The sequence below is a fragment of the Podarcis vaucheri genome (genome assembly GCF_965113315.1).
Source record: "Podarcis vaucheri genome assembly, chromosome: 4".
NCBI lineage: Eukaryota > Metazoa > Chordata > Lepidosauria > Squamata > Lacertidae > Podarcis > Podarcis vaucheri.
Genome location: NC_138762.1, coordinates 54,182,144 through 54,208,937, shown reverse-complemented (window position 1 = coordinate 54,208,937; position 26,794 = coordinate 54,182,144). Strand labels below are relative to the sequence as shown.

General features: G+C 40.7%; 1 protein-coding gene across 8 annotated transcripts in view; it reads left to right on the top strand.

Annotated features, from left to right (window-relative positions):
- TIAM1 (TIAM Rac1 associated GEF 1) overlaps window positions 1–26,794 on the top strand; it is a 188,912-nt gene that overhangs the window by 44,423 nt on the left and 117,695 nt on the right. For 7 of the 8 annotated variants that reach the window (XM_082220688.1, XM_082220687.1, XM_082220678.1 and 4 more), the window contains exon 3: window positions 5,515–5,684. The gene's annotated coding sequence lies outside the window, so the exon portion shown is untranslated. Of the gene's footprint in view, window positions 1–5,252; window positions 5,372–5,514; window positions 5,685–26,794 lie in introns of those variants that run through there. The other variant, XM_082220682.1, reaches the window with a different exon arrangement.

Genomic DNA, 26,794 nt, shown 5'->3' with positions numbered 1-26,794 from the left:
ATAGTCTAAGAGCTCCTAATGTGACATACTCTTCTTTTCATGAATTTCTTTAGTGGTGCTCAGTCTTGACTGAAAATAACAAGCTTAGGTTGTTAGAGAAGAAAGAAGATCCATAATCAGGAGCTTGCAAAAAAAAAAAAAGAGTATTTTTTGGAATTTCCCCCTAAAATAAAATGCACATTTTCAGTTCCAGTGTGATGTTTTCCGACAGACATAATTCAAGAGTCACCCATTGAATGAACCATTCTTTTAAACTTGGGACCCTAACATGTTCTAGCTACTTGTCATGTGCTTCCCATATCCCTCTGATGTGTTTGTAGTGGGGCCCCCTGTGTAAGGGAGATAGGGCATTCACCATTTGTTTCCTTTTCTCTCTCCTGCAATAACCTTCATCTTTCTGCAGGCCAGGGATGCCCATGAGTTCCTCAGTCCTTCCTTTATCAGGAAATCTCCTGCCCCATGCCTTTCATCCCAAAGAAAGGTAGAGTTGGCTTCTGTATAGCTATAACAGATGGCCTTACAACTTGCATGTTCTGACTGGTGTTTCTGGGCAGGGGCCTACCAAGTTCCTGTAGGTCTTTACCTGCTGGACCACATTCACCAGCAGAGTTGTGACCTCTTCTCCTTGATCTGTCTTAACTGCCCTCTTAGCACTGTCTTAGAGCATACATATGCATGTGGGGCTTGTAAGACCTTGTAAGGGCAATAAATGTGCAAGGTCTGGTATTGTATTGAGTAAAAGAAGCACTGAGTACTTTGATGGCTGGATTCTGTGTATTTTATTAAACCCCGGTATCTGTAGTAATAGGTCTCCTAACCCCCTGTGTTCAAATAAAGATTAGTGACTAGTTGATCAGAAGGTAGAAGCATTACTGCATATATAACTTGAAAATTAAGATAACAATTGGATTAGTTCAGTTATTGTCTCCACCTCACCTTAACAGTGAGGGCTCACTCCAACATTTGAGCTGATAAGCAGTTTTAAACACTTACAATAAACTTGAGAGCATTGAGAGAAAAGAACACTTCCGAATGACAAGCAGTCCAAGTAATGTGATAATAAATACAGTATCCTTTTCTAGTGCCATATATATATATATATATATATATATATATATATATATATGTAGGTTTTGGTGTCTTCGGGTGTCTTCCCGTGTAAGAGTCGGGGTGTCTGGGCGACGTTTCGACGAGGTCTCACTCGTCATCTTCAGGCTGGTGCTTTCGGCTTCTTGTTACTGGAACAGAGCAAAATCTGGTGTTTGAGTTCCTATAAATACTGTTGAGGGGTGTGGTGTATAGCCTCCAACGTTCTGGGCAGAGAGGAAGTTCCTAGATTAGTGTGCCTTTTCTTCTTTTGTTCCTTAATTACTTGAGGGATATCTTGAGTGATTTCATGAGTGATATTCTGAATACCACTGGGTGGGTCATTAAGTGTAGATTAGTTGCTAAAGCTTTCGTGTCTTGACCTCTTGAGCTTGTGAAGAGTTTTTCTGAGAAGATGGCTGTGCTGCATTTAGTTGTGCTGCATTTAGTTGTGCAGCACAGCCATCTTCTCAGAAAAACTCTTCACAAGCTCAAGAGGTCAAGACACGAAAGCTTTAGCAACTAATCTACACTTAATGACCCACCCAGTGGTATTCAGAATATCACTCATGAAATCACTCAAGATATCCCTCAAGTAATTAAGGAACAAAAGAAGAAAAGGCACACTAATCTAGGAACTTCCTCTCTGCCCAGAACGTTGGAGGCTATACACCACACCCCTCAACAGTATTTATAGGAACTCAAACACCAGATTTTGCTCTGTTCCAGTAACAAGAAGCCGAAAGCACCAGCCTGAAGATGACGAGTGAGACCTCGTCGAAACGTCGCCCAGACACCCCGACTCTTACACGGGAAGACACCCGAAGACACCAAAACCTACATTCCTGTACCCGTGAAAATCTACGAAAGCATATATATATATATATATATATATATATATATATATATATATATTCTGTTCACAGTAAGGACCTCAAATGACATCCCTCTATGGAATAAGGGCTGGTAAACTTAATCAAAAAAGATATTGGGTTGTATCCAACCAAGTTATATTCAGAGTAGATCTGTGGACCTAATTTAGTCATGTCCATTAATTTCAATGGCTCTACTCTAATGTTGATATAACCCTTTGTCATGAAAACATTTTGTATATCATTTCTTCCTGGAAGCTTCTTCTTTCTTCTCTTCCTCTTTTCATGTGCCATTGGATGTGTGTTCAAATTTGGAGTCTTTGACCAGTGCACAGAATTATATGTTCCCTTTGAAATCTGCTCAGATCCTTTCACCTATTACTTAGATCTTGATCAGAAACGGTGATTCGTCAATTATATATATTTTTTATGAGTAAGGCTTATACTTGGACACTGATTGATCTATTTTGTTTTAACTGGTATTGATACATGGGGAATCCCTGTTATCAAAAGTGAAATGTATGTTACTCTTGTCCTGTGTCCTTAATATTAAGGGGTAGAGAAACTGATCAAGTAAGAATCTTCACCGCAGTTGTGATGGTTGCAAGAACTCATTTCAAAATATCTAATTGAAGCTATTGATGAGGCCTCTGGGGTTGGATGCTATCAACTACAGATACATTTGCTAGTTCAGGGTGGTCCAACGCATGGCCTAAGGGCTGCATGCGGCCCCTTGGTGGTGGCCTTCTCAAAGCCAGGTAAGCAAAGTGCTGGGCTTTGAGAAGGAGATGTGAAGGTTCTGAGACGGTCCTAGAGTTCTCCCTCTTCCTTCCCAGCTTTGGAAAGGAGATGGGAAGGCTCTAGGACCCTTCCAGAGCCTCCTTCCCAAAGCATGGCGCCTTGCTTAGCCAGCTTTGGGAAGGCAGCGTGAGGGCTTGTGTGTGTGTGTGTGTGTGTGTGTGTGTGTGTGAAATTTTCACCTTGTTCCTCCCACCTGTGCAACAAGACAGTCAGCGGCCCACAGGTATGAAAAGTTGGGCTGTCCTGTGCTTGTTATTTGTGTCTGTCTAATCAATATCTTTAGATACTTCTTATGGTCTGATTTTCCCTCTTTAAAACCAAGAGAGCTTATGAACTTAATAAAAATTGCCATGTTGAGTCATACCAAAGCTCCAAATATGGGCATATGTCAGAGTATACAACTGGAGGCAAGATAAATGCTACAAGTTGTTTCATCTTCACACACCCACACACCTTTCTTCAATCTTCATACGATAGAGATTTCTGTGTTTCTGTGGTTTGAATTTCTAACAAAACATACATAAAACATGCTAAATTCTACTAGGCAACAGTTATATAATGCAGCCAAGGAGAAATACAAAAGTGTTATATGATTCTTTCATCCCCAATAGCTTAATGCATAATTAAATCTTCTTCGTTGTTGGCCATAAGGGAACTATTCTTTTAATTACTGCATGTATCTTAGGCCATTAAAGGCATTCACCCAGAAAAAAATTGCTTGGCGGTTTTCTAAAATTTGATATGCATACTTTCTTAGTGTTCCGCTTCCCTTAGATATGGCACTGTCCGAAGGGAAGCCTTCTGAGGAGCAATTGGAACTTTACCCTCTTGGTTTGGCAGACGGCAGTGACTTTTCCAAACTACACATTATAATAGCATCAGTAGGCTTCACTGTGAACAAATGTGAAATGGTTGGGCTTATTTTTGTGCATGAAGAAATTGTAATGAAGGAATAGCACACAGTTATTGATTTAAAATGTACAAGGGAGAGTTGCTGCTGTTGCACTCATGTAACGAATAACATCTGTATGTAGTGTAACATGATAATTTTAAAATGGCTAAAACAATACATTTTCTGAAGCTCCTAAGATTCTGCAAACTTGATCCACCAGCTACTAAGAGGAAAGGTTAGATTGTTTTTTTAATAGCTTAGTAGATCACTCATTGGTCTTGAATGCTTTTAGACAAGTTGCTTTTTCCTTTCTTCATTTTACGTTCCAAAAAGTGAAGAAAGTATAGGTTTGAGAAGAAGCTTAATGCTTGCCGGATTCAGCAGATGTGGCCTGATTAAATGCCTGAGATAATATGTTAAATCCATGCACAACCTTCATAAGAAGCTAGAAGTTCAACAGGTCTTCATGCTTCAAAACATTTTGAGAAATTCTTCCCATCTTCATTGTCTTTTTTATGTCAAAACTACTTTCCCTTTCTTTTCCCCTTCCAAAAAATGCACTTTGGGGATTAAATACTTCAAAATTGTTTTCTAAAGGTGTAACCTAATTTGTTTATGAGACCTGAAAAAAGTTGTAGGGGTGTTAGTTTTGTACAGTGGTACCTCTAGTTGCAGACTTAATCTGTTTTGGGGTGTCATTCGTGCCCCAAAAAGTCTGCAACTAGAGCGCCTCTTCTGCACATATGCACATCGCGATCAAGTGCTTCTGCATGTGCGCGAAGCACGCAGATTGCTTCTGCGCATGCGCAGGCAGCAAACCCAGAAGTAAACACTTCCGGATTTGCCGTGCTTGTAAGCTGAAAGTCTCTAACAAGAGCGGAACGCAACACGAGGTATGACTGTACCTGGTTAATTTTACTTAGCTGTACGTGTGAAATGTTTCAGTGGAACTGAGACAAAGTCATTCAGTATGTTACCTTTTTAACAGGACATTCTGCCTCTCAGCTTTGTTCCTATACCTGTAAAATTTATAACCAGAATAATCTTATGGTTGAATGAGGAGGATTGTGGAGCATATTTCCTCAGAATAAAGGTCTACTGAGATCAGTAGGGCTTATTCCTATGTGTGGATAAGTCCCATGCACACTTACATGAAAGCAAGTCCCATTGAACGCAATGGGGATTGCTTTTAAGTAGAATTACAATGTGAGAGATAAAATGAAATTCAACACCTGCTCGTCCCTTCCCTGAATGAAGCATATAGGAGTCCTCGATTGGTGAATGACTTTTTTCTTGTCCTGGAAAAGATGGTCAGTTACATACAGTGCTTACCTCCACCTTCTTGCTAGATAATGAGTTCTAAGGTCAGGGCGCAGGTGTTTCCCAGTTCTGTTGATATGCCACTTTGTAATTACAGGATATGACTGGACCTATACATTTCTCCCTTCAACCATAATTTTAAACTGTTCCACTCCCAACGTCTTTTGCAAATCAGATTCTGTTTTCTGGCTGGTGCATGTCATTACCAAAGCCTTCCCTAGCAACCAGATATAGCTAATAATAGCCCCAAGCCCAGCACCAGAAATACTTAAATGTGGCAGAATATCTCTGAATGTGAGGATGTAGCATTATGGTCTCCCTTAATGCCTTCAGTCTCCTTCAAGTAATTGAATCAAATGAGGCTTATTGTATTGTATGTAAGACTGGCACTGTGAATTAGGTAAGGTTATTTGAGCCATAAGAGAAATTCCTTTTGCTGTTTCCACATTAAAATAAAATGTTAATTGAACTTAAAATATGGTTTTTTTCGATGTGTATTTTTTTATCCCTCATCTGTATATATGTATTTGACTTAATTTCCAGCTTGTGATCTGCTTGGTGAACACATCCTCTTAAGAGACATGTATTGCCTTGAAAAGCCACGCTGTTCTTTGATGTGAGCTGCGTAAATTGTTGCTGTTGGACCCTGGAAAACAACGCATTAGGGTTGCAATACTTCAAGAGCATTTAGCTGCTTTTCCCATGGAGCAGAGGTACGTTCTGTAATTTTATTGTACTGTTTTCTCAATCTGTTATGCAATATACATAATATTCAGTAATGAATAGCCTGCCTTTTCATTGTGAGAGACTTCAAGCCATAGAACGTGAAGCTGTAAGAAATGCTCCATTATCATGTCCAGTCTTCTGCTCCAAGGCAGGCACTTCCTTTTTTCCTTTTTTTAACCACACAACAACAACAACAACTCTATGGTATACCTATTTTGGGAAAGGACCATAGCTCAGTGGTTGAGTACATGCTTTGCATGCCAAAATATCTCAGGTTCAATCCCCGAGAATTCAAAACACAGCTAGGAAAGTCTCCTGATTGAAACTCTAGGGAGCTGCTGGTAGTCACTGTAGACAGTACTGAGCTTCATCAACCAGTGGGCAGACTTGACACCCGGAGGTTCCTGTCCTCCTACAAGTCTCTATCATTCTCCACACTGCACACACTACCAACAAGAATTAAACTTTGTAGTAACCATGTGATGGGGATCAGGTAGAACTACATAGTTCAGTTCTTATAACTCTGGGCTCTGCAGTTACCATTTGCTGGATACGAACCAAGCACCTAAAAAAAATATGGTGGCTTCAAAGATAGATCACTTGGTGAGGAGAACATTTGCCCCCCAACTGACTTCTGAGAGGACTGAGGGCAAAATCCCTTCCAAAATAGCCAGCTGAAATATTTATAAAAGACGTGTTAGTAGCAACAAGGAATTAGAGATGCACATATATTCCCCTTTCTCCTTATCTCTTATACTAGAACTTGGGGATATTCAATGACATTGCACAGAAACACACTGAGCCAGTTTGCACATCCCACTGAGGCAAATGATGGCTTAGTAAGACTGGGTGTTCACAAGAGAGCAGATTGCTCCTCCTGTGCCTCATGACCTTCTGCTGCTGAACTTGACTCAGCATGTAACCTTGGTTACACCTTGTGATTTGTCTGGAGCGAGATAAGCCACAATCCTGGGTTTGGACTACCCACTCAGCCCACACCATGCCTTACCTTACTGCAGCTCAGCATCAGGACCAGAGGAGGACCTTGATATTCTCTCCCGGAACTCTTATGCTTACGTTTTTTTGTTATGCCATTGTTTGGTTTATCATTCCATGCAAGGTCCCTGCTGCTTTGCTGAGCAGCCATCATCTGGGCAGTGGAGAAAAGATTGTTGTCCCTGTTTCCATCTTTCCACTACTGCAGAGCTGATATAACTCATGAGCTGGGAACTGCAGACAGGCTTCCTGGGGCTTGGTGGGCTGCATAGAGTGGTCGACGGCTGCATGTGACCCACCTGCTCTCCAAAACCAAATTGGGAAGAACTTGTCTGGATCTGAACCACTGTTTCCTTATGGCCAGGCCAGGAGATGACAGATTTTTGTCATGTTGACATGATTAAAGCAAATGAAAGAAGAGGAGCTATGTGCCTTAATTTCCAGGGGTAGATCTTAATTATAACACATTTTTCTAGTTATTGATCAAAGCGTTTCCTTCCACATCTGGTATCACCCTTCCATTGCTGGCCAGTTCCTTTTATATTTAGAGGAAGGAGGGGAGTAGCAGCAGTGTTTTATGTGGTTGAGCTTCCTTCCTAACATGTGCCAAGGATAGGACTTCATCCTGAAACATGGGATTTCCTTTCTCTGATAATTGATCTTATAGCAAGCTGTTCCAACGTGTCAGAAAACATTTAATGCTTTCTGCTACTTTCTTCTTTTCCAAGTCACATGTGACATGCTTACTACATGGTGATATTGTTAATCTCCATATTGGTATCTAAAACAAGAGAAGCTGCTCTATTTGTCATGTATGATCAAGCTGAGATTCCTGCATAACGGGGGGTTGGACTAGATGACCCTCTGGATCCCTTCCAGCTCTGCAGTTCTATGACTCTGTGATCAGTATAGTGATTCATAGTTGGGATTAGATGTATAATTTACATTAAGTCTAAAGCTAAAAATGAAAAGTAAGCTGTATTTTTTTTTTTAGCATATCTCCCCCATATGCTACTAATTTCTTTAGTTTAGCAATATTCAACATCTGTTAGCATTAAATAGTGATATGGACACTATTAGAACATCTAAACAAAAGAAAGTGATTCTGCCTGTATTCCAATTTAAGCCATAGTTAGCTCTTGTCAAGAGAAATTTTAAAAGATTTGATCTGTTAATCCACAAGATGATTTCTCCATCAGTTTTTCTTAGCTTATATCTCTTTGTGCTTTCTGTGCCCCCCAAATGTGCTCCTGGGGGTGGGGGGTTGAGAAGCCCTTTGGAATGACATGAGAAGTGATGGGGGGGGGAGGGTTGTAACAGGGATCAAGGTGTGTAATTCAGTACAATTGTGAACTCTATTTGCACAAGCAGAAATACCTTCAGTTCATACAAAAGTCCCTTTGGATCTAACCCATCCTCTCTTCTAGGAGAAAATACAGGTGCTTCCCTTTTGCCAGATAAGGGGTATATTTTTTGGTTCTTTCTTCCTATCCATTTCCTCTGCGCTCATATACAGGTATCCAGAGAGAGCCAAAGCTGATGCACCACATTTTAAATGGCAGCTTGGGACTCCCTTGCATAATGTTTTCCTTGTGATAATTGAGAAGGTGGCAAATTATTTTATCGTGGAGGCTATTGTTAATGTAACAACCCATTTTATTGCATCTCAGTAAGCGTGTTATTGCCTTGATGGTAATAATAGTGTGGCGACTGAGACATCTATCAGCATTTCAAAGATCCGTTTATTTAAAACATCACAACACCATTTATCATGCCTGTTGTGTGTTGTGTATATGCCCTTTTGAGATGCATGGGCATATTCGAGCCCCGTTCCCTATTTGGGAATTTAGGCTGTAAGGCACATTTACTTGGTAATAAGTCTCAGAGTGGCACTTGCTTCTAATTCAACATGTGCAACAACCATTTTTATTACATCAATATCCCACCTTTCTTCCAAGCATACATGCTTCCCACTTCCCAATTTCACCCTTGCAACAACCCTGTGGTGTAGATTGGGCTGATAGCTAGTGACTGTTCCAATGTAATCCACTGAGCTTCGTGTGTGAGTGAGGTTTGAATAAGGATCTTCCTAGTCAGACAGCTGAGCAACAACGCTTAACTGGGATGTTTCATCAAGAGGCTACTTATCACTCTGAAAAATTCTTAGTAGGCCAAGAAGTGGAACCTAAGGGACAGATCAGTGTTGTTAGAGGTGAGAATTCCTGAGCTGGACATACTTATTTCCTTAACAGGGGTCTGGGAGTCTGTATTTTCTTATGAGCTGCTGTCTTACAGATGTGAATTTCTATCTATGTGGATGGAATTAATTGGTCTTTGCTGTGGAACTCTTTGCTTACTGACAACACATTTTTCTTAGGGGCAGTAAATTTTAACAACCAGCTGCATGCCCTTCCAGAGGCGTTGCAAGACTTCCTTGTTGGGCTGGGTTTTAATAGCTGAGGTTAACCAGGTTAGGATAATATTCTGGGTTAGATCCAGAGTAAAACACAGCTGAATGCTTCTTCCTTTTTGTTGCATTTAGTTCCTATTGAAAGCAACAGGACTTTAACCTATGATGATTTTTTTCACACTGATTTCATGGGTACATATATATGATGATTACCTTAGTCTGTTTTTTATATATCAATCACATTGTGTTGTGGGAAAAGGTAGGATATACACCGAAATAAATAACCAAATAAATACTGTGGGAAGAACAGTGTGTGCCAGCTTGAGCTCTGTGGAGGAAAGGTGGGATATACTGTATTTACTCAAGTGTAATGCACACTTTTTTGCCAAATCACACTGTGAAAAATGTGATGTGCCTTATATTTGATGGTGCATTAGACTCGAGTAAATACAGTTTCTTCAAAACTCTGCTGCCGCCAGGGTTTTGTGGCAGGTCTGGTGTTTGCTTCGTGGTTTTTTCTGCCAGGAAAAGCCTCATATTTTTATTTTTTTCGCTTGCGGGGAAAGCCATGAAGAAGCTACTAATAAATTTTTATTCTTGTAAAGAGTGAACTTTTTGCTGATGCGCATTACATTTTCCAGCAGATTTTTTTGGGGTTTCAAGGTTTGGAAAATTAGATCCGACTGCACATTAGACTCGAGTAAATATGGTAAATGCCGTAATAAATTAAATAAAAAATTTGTGCTTCAGGACTAAGTGCAGGGCAGAAGCTGCATGCCAATTCAAATTCTTCCTTTGCCCATATCCACAATATGGATGCTTGTACAGTAGAAGATGTAATGGCATCCTCCCTTAGAGGCAGGTTTAGCAGTTTACTTATGTGCTTGGAGAGCCAGCTAAAGCATTAGCTATGACTGTGTTCAGATGTACATAAACTGACTCTATCATGTAAATGTGAGTAAGTGCAGGGTGGGGAAGGAGCAGTATATTGGTCTTAATATGAATCCACTTCCTACAGTCATGTAATTTCTTCTTGACATGGATACTATATGGGACAGCAGAAGATCGTGTTCATGGTGCTCCTTTCCAACCTTGGAATTTACTCTCCCAAGAAGCCCTGTGAATCAAGCCTCCCTCTGACCCACTTCCCATGCAATGTTAAACCACAGTTTAAATTAAACTATGGTTGAATGCATACAAAGTGCTTTGCTCCTCTCCTGCTCTTAAATGTGTTCCATGGAGAGGAAAGACTGGTCATAGATATATTTTTTTATTCGTTTTCAATTACATTCCAATAACAGCCTCATTATAACAATGCCAATTTATAATACAATTATTAATACCAATTATTCACATACCAAATTATATAATTTAATTAAAGTAGGCCCCCCACATGTTAATAACTTCTATTTGTGTTGACACATTAAATGATTTATAAAACCTCAAGTGAGGGACTCAAACTATATCATTGTTCTTTCTCCATCTCATGCTTCCTTGTTTTGCACCGAGAACAGCAGCTGCAAAAGTTGCTCTGTCCCAGTAAATAAACTGTTGTCACCATTTTCCCCCCTCAGCCTGGGAAGAAGAGCAGCCTGTTGAATTATAGATGACTTAATAAGAAACCTTATCAGTTCCTTGGCAGCTCACAGACTTCTTTCAACCTTCCAGCTGAAGATATATGGCCAATTATCCTTCCAGTTAAATTAAATTCCAAGTCCTCTTAGTGTTATTCAGTTCACTTCATAGATAATAAAGGATGCGGAAGAGTTAGCTCTAAGTCTCCATCATAAACCTTTTGCAAAATAGAGCTTCCCTCCCTTTCCCCCTTTTTTACACACACAGTTCAGTTTGATGTTATAATCCATATTTTAAATCCAATTTCTTCCATCCTCACTTGTACAGGTATAATTTGAACTAACATTCAGGGGAGGGTTGCCGAATCATAAATGTAGAGAGGAAAACTTTAAATAAACAAACCGTAGGCTCCCCTTCCCGCCGACGTTTGTACCGAATGAAGTGCAAATTGAATTTTATCTCAAATTCAAACCTTAAAGTCCTTGCAGTTGGTTTGTCCTCAGTTTGCGATCTCATCTCTTCTAGCACACACCTGTACTTTAGTCCAGTTAAGCTCTGATTAACAAGAGAACCTCTGTTTCTTAATGACAGCATTGGAGGGTTTTTGCCACGCGAAGTACTTTTGTACTCAGCGCCTCCCTGGCTCCTGCACTCCATGCTGCAGCTAGAGCCAGGTACTGAGACAGAGTGCGAGTGAAGCCCGTTCTTGGGGGGAATTTGCAAGAATGATTTACCCTCTATCATCCTTGTTTTTCCATCGCCTACGCTCTCCCACTGTCATGGAACTGGAAGCCGAGAGGAAAGGCTTGTAATCATGATGATGGCTTGTAGCTTGTTTCACACCAAACAAACCAGAAGGAGAAACAAAGGTTTGTTGTCTTACCTCTGGGTTGAAGAGAAACCAGCCATGAGCCTGGGTTTACATCTCATGGCAAGCTGGACTCTGGCTTGTTTTCTCTCCTGTGTAGCACAGGCATGAGCAAGGCAGGAGCAACACACTTGTGGTCATTAAATCATCATTTGTTTTAATTTTGCCATGGATAACATAATTCTGAAATGAGTTGTGTGCATCTGTTTTAAAGGCAAAAAGCTTCTTGAAATTTGCAATGCAAGCATCCAACTTCTAAAAGATAAACTTAATCTACATTTTTGTTAATTTTCAGAAGCTGGAAGAGCAGTGAGGGCATAATGCTCATGAGCAGAGGAAAGGGTTTTCTGAGCACTTTCCGTAACTGGGAAGTGGGAGAACATTTGAACACCACCTAAAATCAGAAGTGAATAGATGCATCTGCTTTGTGTGGGAGTGCAGTCTCAGAATTCTCTCTGACAGCTGCAATATCCAGCTAAAATATTATTCTCTTACTCCTACATGCTGAATATTCTTCCTACACACTTTTGGTTCAGATTAAATTCTCTCTTTTCCCTCTCCCTCCCTTGAGAATAAAAGAACTAGGCATTTTGAGTACTCATGTCTGAGGTTGATCTGATTCAGGTATGTTGCTCGTGTGTAAAGGCTACATGTGAGAATGAGCATGATAGTGCCTCTCCTCAAATTGCTGTCCTGTCCCCCCCAAGGTCCATGAGTTGGAGGGCGAAATCTGAAGTGGAAAGCTCCCTCCTTCTAGTGGAGACTCCCTTCCTGAATTTGAATGCCAATTTTGCAGAGTTCGATGTCACTTGGTGCGAGCTCCTCAAGTAGAAGAGGGTCCCCTCTTCAAGCTTGACCCTCCAACTTGTGGCGAGTAAGGCGCATGGCAGTGGCAGGGAGGGACAGCTGAGTGCATTCATCCCTGCTCACCCTACTTGCATCTAACATATATGCAAACAACATACCCAAACAGGGCTATAGTTGTTGGTACTACAGTAAGTTGCTGCCATCATACAAGCAAAACCTTTCTGCCAGTCAGTCTTCCAGAAGGCATAACACAGAAGGGATGCTTTTGCAAAGTGACCCCACTTGGAAGTTTCACCACTTTCTGTAAGTATTCTGCTTTATAAATAAAGGCAAAGTGACATCCCAGGACAGATGAAACTATGCAAGCCAAATTTATAGAAAAAGCCGTACAATGTTTGAACCATATACTTGTCCTGTATCTTTGAAGATTGTAGCGGATAGCCATGGGATGTCCGATGCAATAACAGTGTATAATGCATTCTGCGTGTGCATCTCCCCTCCTTCAAATAACACAAATTTGTTTGTGTTATGGGATGCTGGACGCAATAGGCTTTTGGTCTGTTCCAGTGGTCATTTCAGACCAAATTTGCATAGCTGCTCTAGAAAGATAATTCCAGTTAAAACTGACAATGATAAATCATGTTTTTTCAAGGAACTATAAAAAGGATTTTAAAAATCAAATTTGGAATAAATAATTTATGTTACTTCTTGAATAGATAATGTGTTTTATTGTATATCAAGCATTTGTTTAGCAAACACGAATGTTAGCAGAATTAATATGTAAATATGAGTATGGGTAATGTAAATATTGGATGCTTAATAATACTCACATTTTCTCTATTCTGTTTTGTTGCATTTGAATTATTTGGTTTTAAAGTGTTGCATTTATTCCTTCACTGCAGCTCTTGGAGTCACTCACGTTATATAGACAACTTTTCTATAAAACCATGGGGTAGCTAACCATTTTTGCCTGGAAGACCACATTCACCATTGGCACCAACCCAGATGAGCTGGGGCAGGCGATTATCACCCCATGCTGCTCATGTAATGATCAGTCTGATGACCAGGGAGGGGACAATTTATATCCTCATCAGGGAGCTTATCTAGATGGAGAGGTTAAACCTCTCTACCTAACCCAGTGCTGTGTCTACTTTTTTGTTTTTCTTTTCCCAATGCTGCCCAAATTAGAGTCCTGGGGGACCAGAAGAATTTCCTTGGTGACAGATCAGACCCCTCTGCAAATCGTGTTAGCTGCCTCTGTTTAAAACATTTATTTATTTTCTACCTCTCATTTTAGTTAGGATAACCTGAGAGTACCATGTGAAAAAATGAGGTGATGTAAAATGGATTGGGTAATTAGAGGCAGGCCAGTGCAGCAGCCACATCCGAGAAAGATAAAAAAGTGTTCAACAAGTTTTAACTATGCAAGATAAATGAGGATGATTCAGAACATCTAAATGTGGAAGAGCTGGTAGTCAATTTGCGTAAACAATAGTGTTAATGGGGAGTTGTTTGTGCTCTTAAAGACATATGCAGGTCATTTCTTTAGAAAATTAGCACCCCAAGCATGCATTCCTAGTCACCAGCAGGAACAGGTTACAGGAAGTGTAAGGATGTTTCAGAACATAACAGCCATTTGGTATACAGCATGGGTTTCCATTTTGCTGCTTAACTTTTTGAAGGGTTATAGTGTAAACATGGAGTCACTAATGAAAGCTATTGACTGAATAGTGGAATTCAGAAAGTAAGGTTTAAGTAAGGCTCTCTGAAGCACTGCTGCTGATTGATAACATAAAATAGCATTATGTGCAGGGTCCCCCCACCCCCATTATTTGCTAAGCCTTTGGCTAATAAACAGTATTTGGCCTTTTAAACTGTTTGGGTTGGGTTATTGTTTTGTTCGTTATTATGGTGCGGATTTTTGTGTTTGTATATTGTAAATTGCCCTGTAATCTTCAGATGAAGGGTGGTATAATAATAATAATAATAATAATAATAATAATAATAATAATAATAGAGAAGAGTTTGGATTTGATATCCCGCCTTTCACTCCCCTTCAGGAGTCTCAAAGCGGCTAACATTGTCCTTTCCCTTCCTCCCCCACAACAAACACTCTGTGAGGTGAGTGGGGCTGAGAGACTTCACAGAAGTGTGACTGGCCCAAGGTCACCCAGCAGCTGCATGTGGAGGAGCGGAGACGAGAACCCGGTTCCCCAGATTATGAGTCTATCGCTCTTAACCACTACACCACACTGGCTAGTAGTAGTAGTAGTAGTAGTAGTAGAAACCCAGGAGGCGGGGCTGTGTCCAGGTTTGAAGGGGGCCTGTACAAAGTGTCTTCCTCTTCCTCTTCCAGTGGGCCTTGGCAGGCTTATCTGGCTGTGTTGGCAGTACTCCAACCAACACTCATCCTGTCACAGGGTGATGCTAAACCAGGGCCATTGTGGGAAATTCAAAGGGTACTGTTTGAAATGCTAGGTCAGAAGTTTTCTAAGGTGAGACAAGGGGAGGCATCAGCCGTGGGCCCTGCCAGAATGTTGGGCATGGCTGGCGACTGTCCAAGGAGAACATCCTAAAAGGGAGTTGTATGCATTGTGTGATTTTGCTGCAATTTGAGAAAGCAAGTGCAGGAACTTTGACTCAAGGTGGATTAATACATTACAGTGAGCACTGTTTAAAAATGCTCCTGTGTGGTGGCAGTCCATGAGGAAGTGGTTTACTGTGGTGAGGACCACATAGCTGGGACTGGAACTGATCAGCTGAAGCAATTCCGCATCAACTCCTTCTCCCCCTCCAAATGCTGTTATGGAAATGCTTTCCTGTCTTTAATGCTTAGCCTGAACAATGGGCTACACTGTTATTGTGTCTTTTAAAAATCAAGCAAAATGTATTTTATAAAAACACTGTACATTTTTTATTATTCATTGTGCCCAGTAACAAAATTTGGTGTTGATTATTCTGGGGCAATAGGGGTTTGTGGCTTTAATCCATTTCATACACAAAAAAACTGATCCTCACTGGCCTTACCAAATTTCAAGGTGCAGTGTTCTTGAAAAGAAAAGAAAAACCCATTATTTTCAAAAGGAGTTTGTGATTGGAGAGAGATTCCAGAATTTAATTTAAAAAATGCAAAGTTGCTGTCCCAGCAGCAGGCCTTGGGTCCAGGAAAAGCAGAGGCCAGTCTGTGTTGATAAATACAAAAGCAAGACTGTAATAATTGTAGTTTCTTGTACCATACTTCACAAAATTAAATTTTCTGCTTCAGTGGAGATACATTTTGCACAAAAAGTTGTTTCCAAGGTCAAATATACGTAAACTATTTTCTGGCTCTGCATAGAGTGAACCAGTCAAACTAGGTTTTGGGTTTGTCCCAAATATTCATTTTTAATCTACTAAATAGTGGCTGTTTGTGACAGGCAAAACCTGAAACAGTTAATTTTATAAGAAAAAGTATAGAGATGATTGGGGATACTAACCAAACAATTCATTAAATGTGAGGTTTTTGGAACACAGAACTTCATTGCTGATCTAAATAGGACAACAGAAAAGAGTACATTTGGGCACAAATTTGGGTGTAAGTGCAGCTGCTGGGGTAGCAGATGGTGTTGCACCGAAGCAGAAAACGTGCATCATACATGCAAGAATGAAAGGTCAGTAATAAATGGAGAATTTTTATAACACTAATGTTTGGCTGGAATAGATAGTTCTGTAATCTAGATCAGGGCACTTCATGACCCATGCCAGAAGACAAGTGAACTGGCAGCTGCCTAGGGCCACACCATAGGGACCAGCACTCTTCTCTCTTGCTTCATAGATGGTTGGGCATAGAACAGGATGGGGAACCTGTGACTCTCCAAGCATTGCTGAATTACAGCCCCACTCATCCCTGAGCATTGGCCAACCAGTTGGGAGGGCCACAGGTAACCATCAGGGGCACACCGTTGAGTATTACTGATGAAGGTCCATCAGCGTGATTACTAAGATACATCAGTCCTTTATTTAGTGTTGGCAAAATGCCTATCGTCACAGCAGTTCTGGCACAAGGAAGGATTGTTCTATTCAAAGCTCCCTCGGATGGGTGCAGTGTGTTGTTGGCGTTGCTCTGCAGAATGACAGTTCTGGGTCGGCCACCCAATGTTAAAATGGACTTACTTTTCCTCCTATTGCGAATCTGTGCTAAAGGAGTTTTACTTTCTATCATGTAAAGATTGGTGGACACTCTTTAAGGTCACAGCTGAACTTGAGCTGTGCTCCTGGCAGCCACAGCAGTTGAGAACCTTGCCTGCTGCCTTCTGCATTGCGCTTCCCTGAATCCTGCAAATCAGCATGCACATCACAGTCTGTACAGTCCTCTGAAATCTTCTTTGCCTTATTATTAATGGAAGATCTGCTTTCCCCCTGCCATTGAATAAATGGAAGAAAATACTATGTGGAGAATTGTGTAAGGGCTCGAAACATTTCATGTTTCCTTGAGTGAAAGATGATGGATTATGGCTATTGTGGGAAGAAAGGGAAGCATTACCCATATATTTAAATGGCTATATAGTGTGTCGTGATTGAGAGGTATGTTAAACTGATACAGTTCTGCTGGAATAAATAAGGCTATATAAATGTATCCTATGGTCTCTCTTTGGGAGAATTGGTTCCCAGTTGGTTCCCTTTGAATCATTTCCCCCCTTCCTGGAGGTAAAATAACTACTGTTAACAACTGTAAAAATTTGTTTAGCAATCTGACCTTGACGTAAGAAGACATTTGCTCACCAATATTCTGTTGATGTAAACTTACAAATGTATAATATAGCAGTATAATTCAGATTGCCTGGTTGCTAAGAACACAGGTGTTCCTTTTTAGGCATAAGTTTCTGCATCCATCAAAGGTACATTGCAAAGTGATGTAAGCCACACACAGGGTGGCACCTGGCTTGTGGTTTCAGATGTGAAAAGCAATGGATTTCATTTTTTTGCAGGCACTTTAAAGATTCTAGGCATCACTAGTTATGGAGAAATTTTAAGATGCTGGTAAAGAAGACTTAAGATAAAGGTGCTGTAATCCTATGCTAATATACTTCTGAGAAATCATGCATATGATTGCACTATAGTGTGGGGAGTTCTAGAGGCTGTGCTACATTATAGCATAGGAAACTCCTAAAATACTTCATTCATGGTTCATTCCCAACGATAGCTGTCAACTTACAGATTTGAAAATAAGGGACCAGCAGCCTTGAAAATAAGGGACCAGCAGCCAAAATAAGGGACCTGCAGCCTCACCTGTTCCAGGCACTCCAGTCTTCCTGTCCTCCTGCAGTCTGGTCAAACGCGTGCTGGGTAGCTTTGAGAACACTGTCCAACCAACTTTCCGATTCCGATCCGAGCACTCAGCACAGGTATGTTCAACTTCTGAGCCCCTCTGAGCCAAAGGCAGAAAGCCCAGGCAGCTTATTGGGTGAGCAACACAGCCAAGCAACACAGTTGGAGCCTCCCTCCTCCCTGGCTGGCAGGGAGGGAGGGAGAGAGAGGAGCCGCTTCCTTTGAAATTTAAGGGACATCCATCAATAAGGGACAGCAGCGGGACATTGTGCTGGAATAAGGGACTGTCCCTTCAAATAAGGGACACTTGACAGCTATGGTCCCAACCCATCACATATGGGAAGCTCCCATATTAGAAGGGTGCATGTGTGCATAGCAGGATAGTTTTACATAGGAAGCTGCTTTATATCAGGACATATAACTGGTGTATCTAGCTCAGTATTATCTGATTCAGGTGGGGGGAACCTTTGGTCCTCCAGATGTTGTTGAACTACAGCTCCCCACCAAGCACATGGAAAAGAAATCAATAATCTCCCCCATTCCCCCATATTGCTGCTTCAGTCAACTAAACAGACCCTTGCATTGCATTTCCCTTTTTTAAAAAAAAGCCCAACACACCAAAGGACTAAGTGACAATACTAGACTATACTGCAGGGTTGTCATACACAGCTTTCTCACAGCCCCCACCCCCAGTGATATTAGTATGGGCTATTTTTCATGTAGTTCATAATTTCTCAGCAACTGCAGCAGAATGCACATACTAATGATGGGTTTTTATTTACATTTGCATTATGAGGGTTTTTCTTTTTTAATTACCCATTAAAAACGCAGCTTTTTTTTACATGAAATTGAACCTGAGCTAGAAAGAGCATGCACCCGTGTCTTTGCCGCTACCTTTTGATTTTGGGTGGACATGCTATTACCCGGTCACAGCTACACTAAAACCTTGGATTTCTCCATTCTTTTCCTCTGGGCAACAATCACTTCTCTTCCACGGAAGATGAAAAACCAGCTCCATAATTAAGCAGTAGCCTGTTAAGAATGAACCCTGTAGTCCTTCTCCATTGTCTGACTCTACAGTGAGAAAACTAGAGTGACACAGGCACCAAGGAAAGCCCAAAATCAGCTTCAAAACGAACCAGGAAGATCCTCCTTCATTGCCTAAAGAAGGAACTTTGTGGCTCATTTTGAAGCTATTTTTGGGTCTTCCCTGAGGCTTGTATGACACTACATTTCTCTCTAGCACCCATCAATCACAGCTCTGATTTAACTCACTGACCTGGCTGCCAATTTGGAACTGGGCTAAGTTTGAGGTGCTGGTTCCAGTATACAAAACCTAAAAAATAGTCTCATCCCTTATATTACCCACCCAATCAACCACTGAGCAATGCAGGAGAGGGCCACCTGAAGATACCATCATATTAGGAAGTCCATTCTGCACAATATAGGAATTGAGCCTTTAGTGTCATGGCACCTACCTTTGAAATTTTCTCTTGTTAAGTATTAGACAGATGCCATGTTTGTTGACTTTTTGCTGCCTACTAATGACCTTACTCTTTTAACAAGCCTTTCAAGTAGATATTTCCCGCAATCTGTGTCTGTTATTGGAATTGCTTTTAGATATTTTGGTGGTTTTGTTGCTTGTGGATTTTGCCATCCTAGGCTTCTCTGAGAGGTGGGGCAGGATATAGTAAATAGTAATAATCTTAAAGGCCAGAGCCAGCTCATATCTTAAAAAGCTGCTTCTGACATAAACTTGTACGGTAAAGAAGATGGTGCTGGTGCTTTAATCAGTCCATGTTGGGGCAGAGTGCCAAGGGCCTAGTTCGATTTTACCACTTGATGGCATTTACCAGCCAGCAAACTGGAGGATATGAAGAGGAGTTATGCAAAGATAATCAAAGCTTTGGGATATGTGAGAAGAAATTCTGAATGAGCTGCTCATGGTTAAAGGGGGAAAAAGATGAAATGGTGGTCCTGGCAGATGATTTAAAACATCTGAAAGGGTGTCATAATAAAGAGGAAGAACACACACACACACACACACACACACAAAACACCCTGACAGAAGATTTAGAAGGAGTTCAAGTTGCCGCAAAGCCATTTTGCTATTGGGAAATATGACCTAAGAGCATGATAAGTTGAAAACAAAGCTACTGAGGAGAGTTTTGGAATCTTTCCCTGGAGGGTTTTAAGGTGACCACAGAATTTCACCTGTCAGGTATAATTTAAATCTAGGGAATCCCCTTTGTGATTTCTGTTCCAAACCAAATTCTTCACGTATCTCCCAGGCTATTCAGACACATGAGATTATTGTATCTCTAAAGCCTATTTTAAAAATCAAGAAAATACCTGTAAATTTAAACTTCATAAGATTTAGTCAGGATTTGCTTGACTACAGTCGAAGACAACCTGTTTTGTTAGTGCTTGGAAATTAACAGTGTTGGCGCCAGTTTGGAACTTTAGGGTGAGGTACAGGAAGAAAACAGTTTGCCCACTGAAGCAGCATAGAAGAAGGAAGAAGCTTGAGGAATTAAGTTGAATATGAATATTAATGCCTTAATAAGTGGAAATGCTACCAAAAAGTACAGCTCTGCAAGGCTCTTGTAGACTTCCATTACTCTTCTCACAACTGTTAAACATTAGCCTCACAAGAGAGTGTTAACACAGCTGGTCTACAGCAGTCTTTTGTGTAGAATCATAGATGTGCTCTTTAGGAAATTACATCACGCTCTGTGCCGTCTTTCAACCACCCTGAGCTCAGTTCTCCATTGCACATGCAGTTAACACTGGTAGTCAGTTTCTTGTCAGGCTTCCCTCCTGCATCTTGAATTCAGTATTAAATTGGATGCTCTCAAGTCAAGAACTTGCTCACTTAAGTTGATGATAATGACTTCCCTGCTGGTGTGCTGGGAGGGTAGGACTGAATTGGCTCATGGTCTAGAAGCAATTTGTTCAGGTCACCAAGGGCAGCATTCTTTGCATACCTAAACTTGTAGCATTGGGTTTCTTTTCCTTTCAATGTATGTAGTGCTTTTGATTTAAAACTCTAGCTATTTTTTCATTGCCAGAGAGCAGGCCTGTACAAGGATTGTGGGCCGGCTGCAATCCCTTCCCTAACAATTTGTGGCCCCATTGGGAATTCCAGATACTAGCTGTTTGCGGTCTGTTTCCCACCCGCAGAGAAATCCATGCTGGTGGGGGGCGGGGAGAGGACAACTGTGATGTGGTACACCCATGGTAATTCAAAGTCAACACTTGTACAATGGAGAAAAGAGGAGTTTGCAAAAAGGTGGTGTAAAGAGAAAAGTGAGCCTATTTGAGAACAAGAGTGGACAGACATTCGGCTAATCAAATCTGCTTGGCTTTACTTCATTTGCAAGATCTACCAACCAGATCCAGCTGCAAAAGATGTATTAGTGGTCCCTCTGGACCACATTCTTAACATAGGAATTTGTTTTCAGTGCCAAAGGTGAGCTGAGGTCACAGGTTCTTAAAACACCAAACAACTTGGAACAAGGATACCTAGTAGACAGTATCCTCTGGTATAGATCAAGCCAATCTTCATGATCTTCCAAGAAGAAATCGCTGGTTTTCTGACAACCAGTGGATTGTCACTGTGTGTCAATGCAGAAGTGGCCCTCCTTGGTGATAGTGATTCAGAAGGTGGGTGTTAACTCATAGGTAACTCATAAGGCAGAGACAGTAATGACATTTTAATGTCTCTTAGAAACTTTTATCTACCTAACCTTTACTAGACTCTGGCTCTAAAGCTTTTTTTTTGTACACTGTTAAGTTGTGATATACAGTTGTTCTTTGTGCCTATCTCATTTCTATTTAGTTTCTAGGAAATGTTATTTTTGTTCTTTACTGTTTCTATGCAAACCACTCAGAATGTTTTTTGTGTTGAGCTTTACCAAATAAATAAAATCTACCACATAAACACTGGGAATATGCTCTTTCTCAGTGACTTACCTTTAAACAATATTTATGCAAATATTTATTTAAACAAAATTCAAAAATACTTAATACTAAGCAAACCAATGTTCCATTGTCTTAAGTTACATTCCCATTCAGAAATACAGGATTTAATACTACCCTTATGAAATATAATGGTGATGTCACTTAAAAATAACTATTATGGTATAAATGCAATTTTAAAAGCCTTAAAAAATAATTTTAAGTGTGTACTTGGAACAATTCAAACAACACACTCAAATTCTATCATTATAACTTCCCATGTGTTGAGTCTGGCAGCTCTGCCTTGAACACACTCATATTGAAGTTAGTTCCTTAGAAATCAGCTTTGCTGACTGCCAAATGAATCTGTTTTAGGGTCAAAGTGCCTGCCAGTTCTTTGCCAGAACTTAGCATTCCTTTTTCATTTTTGGAAACGGTTATTGGACTTCTAGGGCCAAGGCTATTTAGTTAAGCTGTTTGACAGTCAACATATGCACATTAAATGGACTGCAGGTATTGTGGAAGAGACTCACTCCCAGCAAGTGCTTGCATTTCCTTCAGGATGCTTTGAGCTGTGGGAGGATTATCTGGCTTCACCCCTCCCTCCTGTTGCCAGTAGTTTTTAGAATTATTTTTATTTGCAAATTTAACATGGGAAAGGAGGGGGGATATAATTAAGGAAGAAAAGGAATATTAATAATATATGTTATTATTATATACAAATAGTAATAAGAATAAATCACCTTCAGTTCACATTGCAAATTCAGTGGCAAATACAGTACATGGATCTTAAATGAAACATGCAAATTAATACAAGCCCTCCATTTGTCAGAATAGGTATCCACACAGAATCGATGCCTATGTGAAATGAGTTTGAATGAGCCAGTTCCTCAAACCATTGTTTAATATAGACAGTGGGTATTACCCTTCCAACTTTGAAACACAAGTCTCTTGGCTGCCACAATAAAATCCACTTTGGTTGCCCAGTTGTTAATCCCCATACTACAGGGATAGAGTTTAAAAGTGCACGGACATTTGCAGATATCAGGGAATTTAGCCAATACAAAATGGATGTGATTAACTTCAAAGCAAATGGAGTATATCAGTCGCAAACCCACATATATGTTGTGGGCTCGCCTCTTGGTCAGTCTTGATTTGGAAAAGAAAAATAGCAGCTGTGTAAGAACAACAGCAAGTACCACAAACCTTTTCTGCCTGTCATGTTCCAAGCAAAAACTATTTCTTGAAGGACGATTGTCTTTGAAAGTTTGAGCTACCGCTTTAGCTTCAAGGGGCCTTGTTTTAGGCACATATTGGAACCATTCCTGAACCAGCTGATACATTTTGCCTTGTGAGTGGGCTGGAGGAGGGAGGGCGTGCAGAGTCCCTCCTTCACCTTCCCACTCAGTTCCCTGTATGTAATTCCTTGTTTTTCTCTGTGGCTACCCAGAAAGTGTTTAATTTAAATACAAAGCTGCCTTGATCAGTGGTAGGGAAAGTAAAGCCAGCCTTTGAGCCAGGAGTCAGATCACGTTGGCAAAAATGTCCTTCCTAAATTGTCAACCCAGAGCTAACTCTCAGTAATGCTGTGCTGCTTATGAAATCTAATTGAATTTTTTTTTTAGTTCAAGAAGTGTTTTACATAGGCAGTAGCTCTAGGGATGCAACGCACGATTCATAGTTACTCCATGATAACTGGTCTGTGTGTAAAAGACCTTGATTGGATGCCATTCTCCCCACAGCATCTCTTTCCTTGTGCTAATAGAGGATATGAGATTACCCATTCCAGCCACCCAGTTACTTGCCGCTCTCCAAGCTCCACCGCACACTAAATCTTGTATGGAATAACAAAGCAAAAGGCTTGTATATTTATAGCTTTAAAATGCTGATTGCTGTACACAAATTGCAGACAGAATAAAAGCAATAACAGTCATTTATGTTGCCTGTAATAAAACCAACACAGGTTGACAATTTAATTTACATGTTCAGGCCTTAGTTTTGCAAGCCTTCAGTACATAAGGCATTCTACTCATGAGTCACCTCCACAGAGCCAGATCTCTTATTTTAAAACACAAGGAAGAGAGACCCTTTCAGATTTTCATTTGTATGCTGTGGCATTATCTCTCTCTGTCTCTTTTGCCTTCCACTTAAATCAACTGCTGAGATAGAATGGGCTGTCAAGAGTATTTGGAAAGGCCCTCTGTCTATTCTGCACTGGTTACACTGCACTGGTGTTGGGATTGTCTGCTTGTAATATAAGTGTGGAGGTATTTCTGTTCTCTGAGGAAACTAGCATGGCCTTTGCTGGAAGTATACTGAGACCACTTCAATTTTCTTTCCCGCTTGTAAGTGGGGTGGGATGCTTTTACTGAATTTTATAAAGGAGCTTTCGTTGGATGAAAACAAGAGCTACAGAACAGATGGATTCTGAGTTGCGAAATATTAAATAGTTGAAATAGTTTTGCAAGATAAATGTAATTACAAATTTGAATTATAGTAACATAGGGGTTCACTTTGCTGCTGCAGGTGTTTTACACCAGTTACACTGTTATGAATGGTGATTACTAAGTGTCTATCTAAAAACAATGAGTGATGTCTAACATTACAGGATATGACAGTTTGTTTGCTTTCTGTCTTTTGCTCTGACAGGGATTCAAGGTGGCTTACAGCTAAAACATAGAAAAAGCAATAATTAAAAAAACAATTAAACATTAATATATATGATCTATTATATACAGATCTTTACAATAAAAACATCATAGTTCCAGGCCTTTCCTTAAAAAAGTCAGTTCCCAAAAGCCTGTTGGAAGAAGAATGTCAAGAAGGATATGGACAAAGAGAATGATGCATCACTTGAATGGAGAAAGAGATTTTTTGGCAATCTTCTCTCCTGCAGCACCCTGAACCCTCTCCGTAAATCTCCCTAAATCTCTCCTGTGGGGTCTCCACCTCTCTGGAGCAGATTTAGTGGGGATGTGAGCCACTGTGTGTGGAGTGAGGGAATCGCCAGAAATTTCCCCCACCCCGTTTTGCTGACTGATTTTCTTTGTGTCAGCAGACAATCACGATCAGATGCCACCCACAATCTCTTGTGGATGAATATAAATTTAGGAGCAACTTGACTAAAACGAAACAGTACTATATGGAATCAAACTCTGGTCTGCACATATTTATTCCCCCCCCCACTGCCCTCGCCTGGTGCCTTCTGTACCCAGAAGGCAGATACAAGTACAAAATGCAACCAAATGAAGTAATAGCTTTATGACTGCCAGCTGGATTTCCAGAAGAGCCTGGCAGCAGGCGGCCTCTAAAGACTTCCAAATGCAAACCCACGTGCAAGATAACTAATTGTTCTGAACTCAGTGCTCTGATTTAATAACGAAAAACTTGCAATATTTGGCATACTATTTAGCCTATATGTGTGTGTCTGTGTGTGCTTCTTTCTCTATTTCTCTTTCTCTCCACACACACACACACAGAGAGAGAGAGAGAGAGAGAGAGAGAGAGAGAGTATACATACACATGCACACTCAGACAAATTTCAAAGTAGGCACGATGAACCAAATTATTTATTTTTAATCAGGTGTGTTTACTGGGAAGTTTAATCATGATCTTTTCCTAGATAGCAAGCCAGAATCTGTTTTTGTCATTTTTAACTGACAGATACGTTCCATGTAACTGATAGACATTAAAATAAAAATCTTTCTAATCACATCCTCCGATAGCTGTTGAATGTTCTTTCTCTGAAGGCTAAATGAGAGCAGCTGGGAAAACCCAGCCAGATGGGCGGGGTAATAATAATATTAATAATAATTATTATTATTTCATAGAACTTATGGAGAGGATCCTGAAATCACTTCTGTCTGGTAGCACTTTAGGCAGGGACTATAATATTTGTAAGCAGCTCTGCTTGCACTGACCTGATTGTGTAGAGAACAACTACCACAGGCACATTCCCCAAACACTCAGTGCTTTTCTCTGGGATTACTCAAGGGTACACAGCACCAGCACCTTTTTTTCTAGAAGAAAAGTACCGCAAACACCCATCAGCTTATTAGCAGCGCTGGTGTGCAGGTTCTTCACATAACTGGGGGGGGGGGGTGTACCCATGGATGAGAAGTTTTTGTTTTTTTTTTACAAAACCTGCAGCCTTCTCCTAGAGCACAGCCATATAGGAGCACACTTTGGTTTCTTTTTAGCTTTCATGTGAAAACTGTAAAAAACATGAAGTGGTTTGGTGTCTAAGTCCCATAGTTAGTATCATATCTCAGCCTTGGGCTCATGTTCAACCACCTCCCCTTCTGTATGTCTTATTTCCTCTTCCTCATTTGAGAAAAGCCATAAGCTCTCTTCAAGGCTAAAGTGTACTGCAGTGCCCCATCCTCCCCACTCCCCACCTTCACATGACAAGGCAGGGTTGGTTATCTTGTATGCCTAACAGAGCTATAATAAGGATGTTTTGTCCAAAATAATAAGCTTTGGTTTGTGCTTGCTCTGCAACCCCAAAACAGTATACGGTGGTACCTCAGGTTACATACACTTCAGGTTACAGACTCCGCTAACCCAGAAATAGTGCTTCAGGTTAAGAACAGAAATCGGGCTCTGGCGGCACGGCAGCAGCAGGAGGCCCCATTAGCTAAAGTGGTGCTTCAGGTTAAGAACAGTTTCAGGTTAAGAACGGACCTCCGGAACAAATTACCGTATTTTTCGCTCTATAAGACACACCAGACCACAAGACGCACCTAGTTTTGGGAGGAGGAAAACAAGAAAAAAAATATTCTGAATCTCAGAAGCCAGAACAACAAGAGGGATCGCTGCACAGCAAAAGCAGTGATCCCTCTTGCTGTTCTGGCTTCTGGGATAGCTGTGCAGCCTGCATTCGCTCCATAAGACGCACATATATTTCCGCTTACTTTTTAGGAGGGAAAAAGTGAGTCTTATAGAGCAAAAAATACGGTAAGTACTTAACCTGAGGTACCACTGTACTGGGATGTGATCCTGGTTTGCAGCGGAGTTGCAAACCATAGTTTGTTGTCTTGAATGAAATTTTGAATTCTACCTTTTAGTAGTGACTTTCTCTCCTTGCACAAATAACCCATACCCTAGCCCTTACCATTAGAACTGCCATATCTGTCTGAAACACTGACACAAGCTCTTTGCATTCCAAGCCTGTA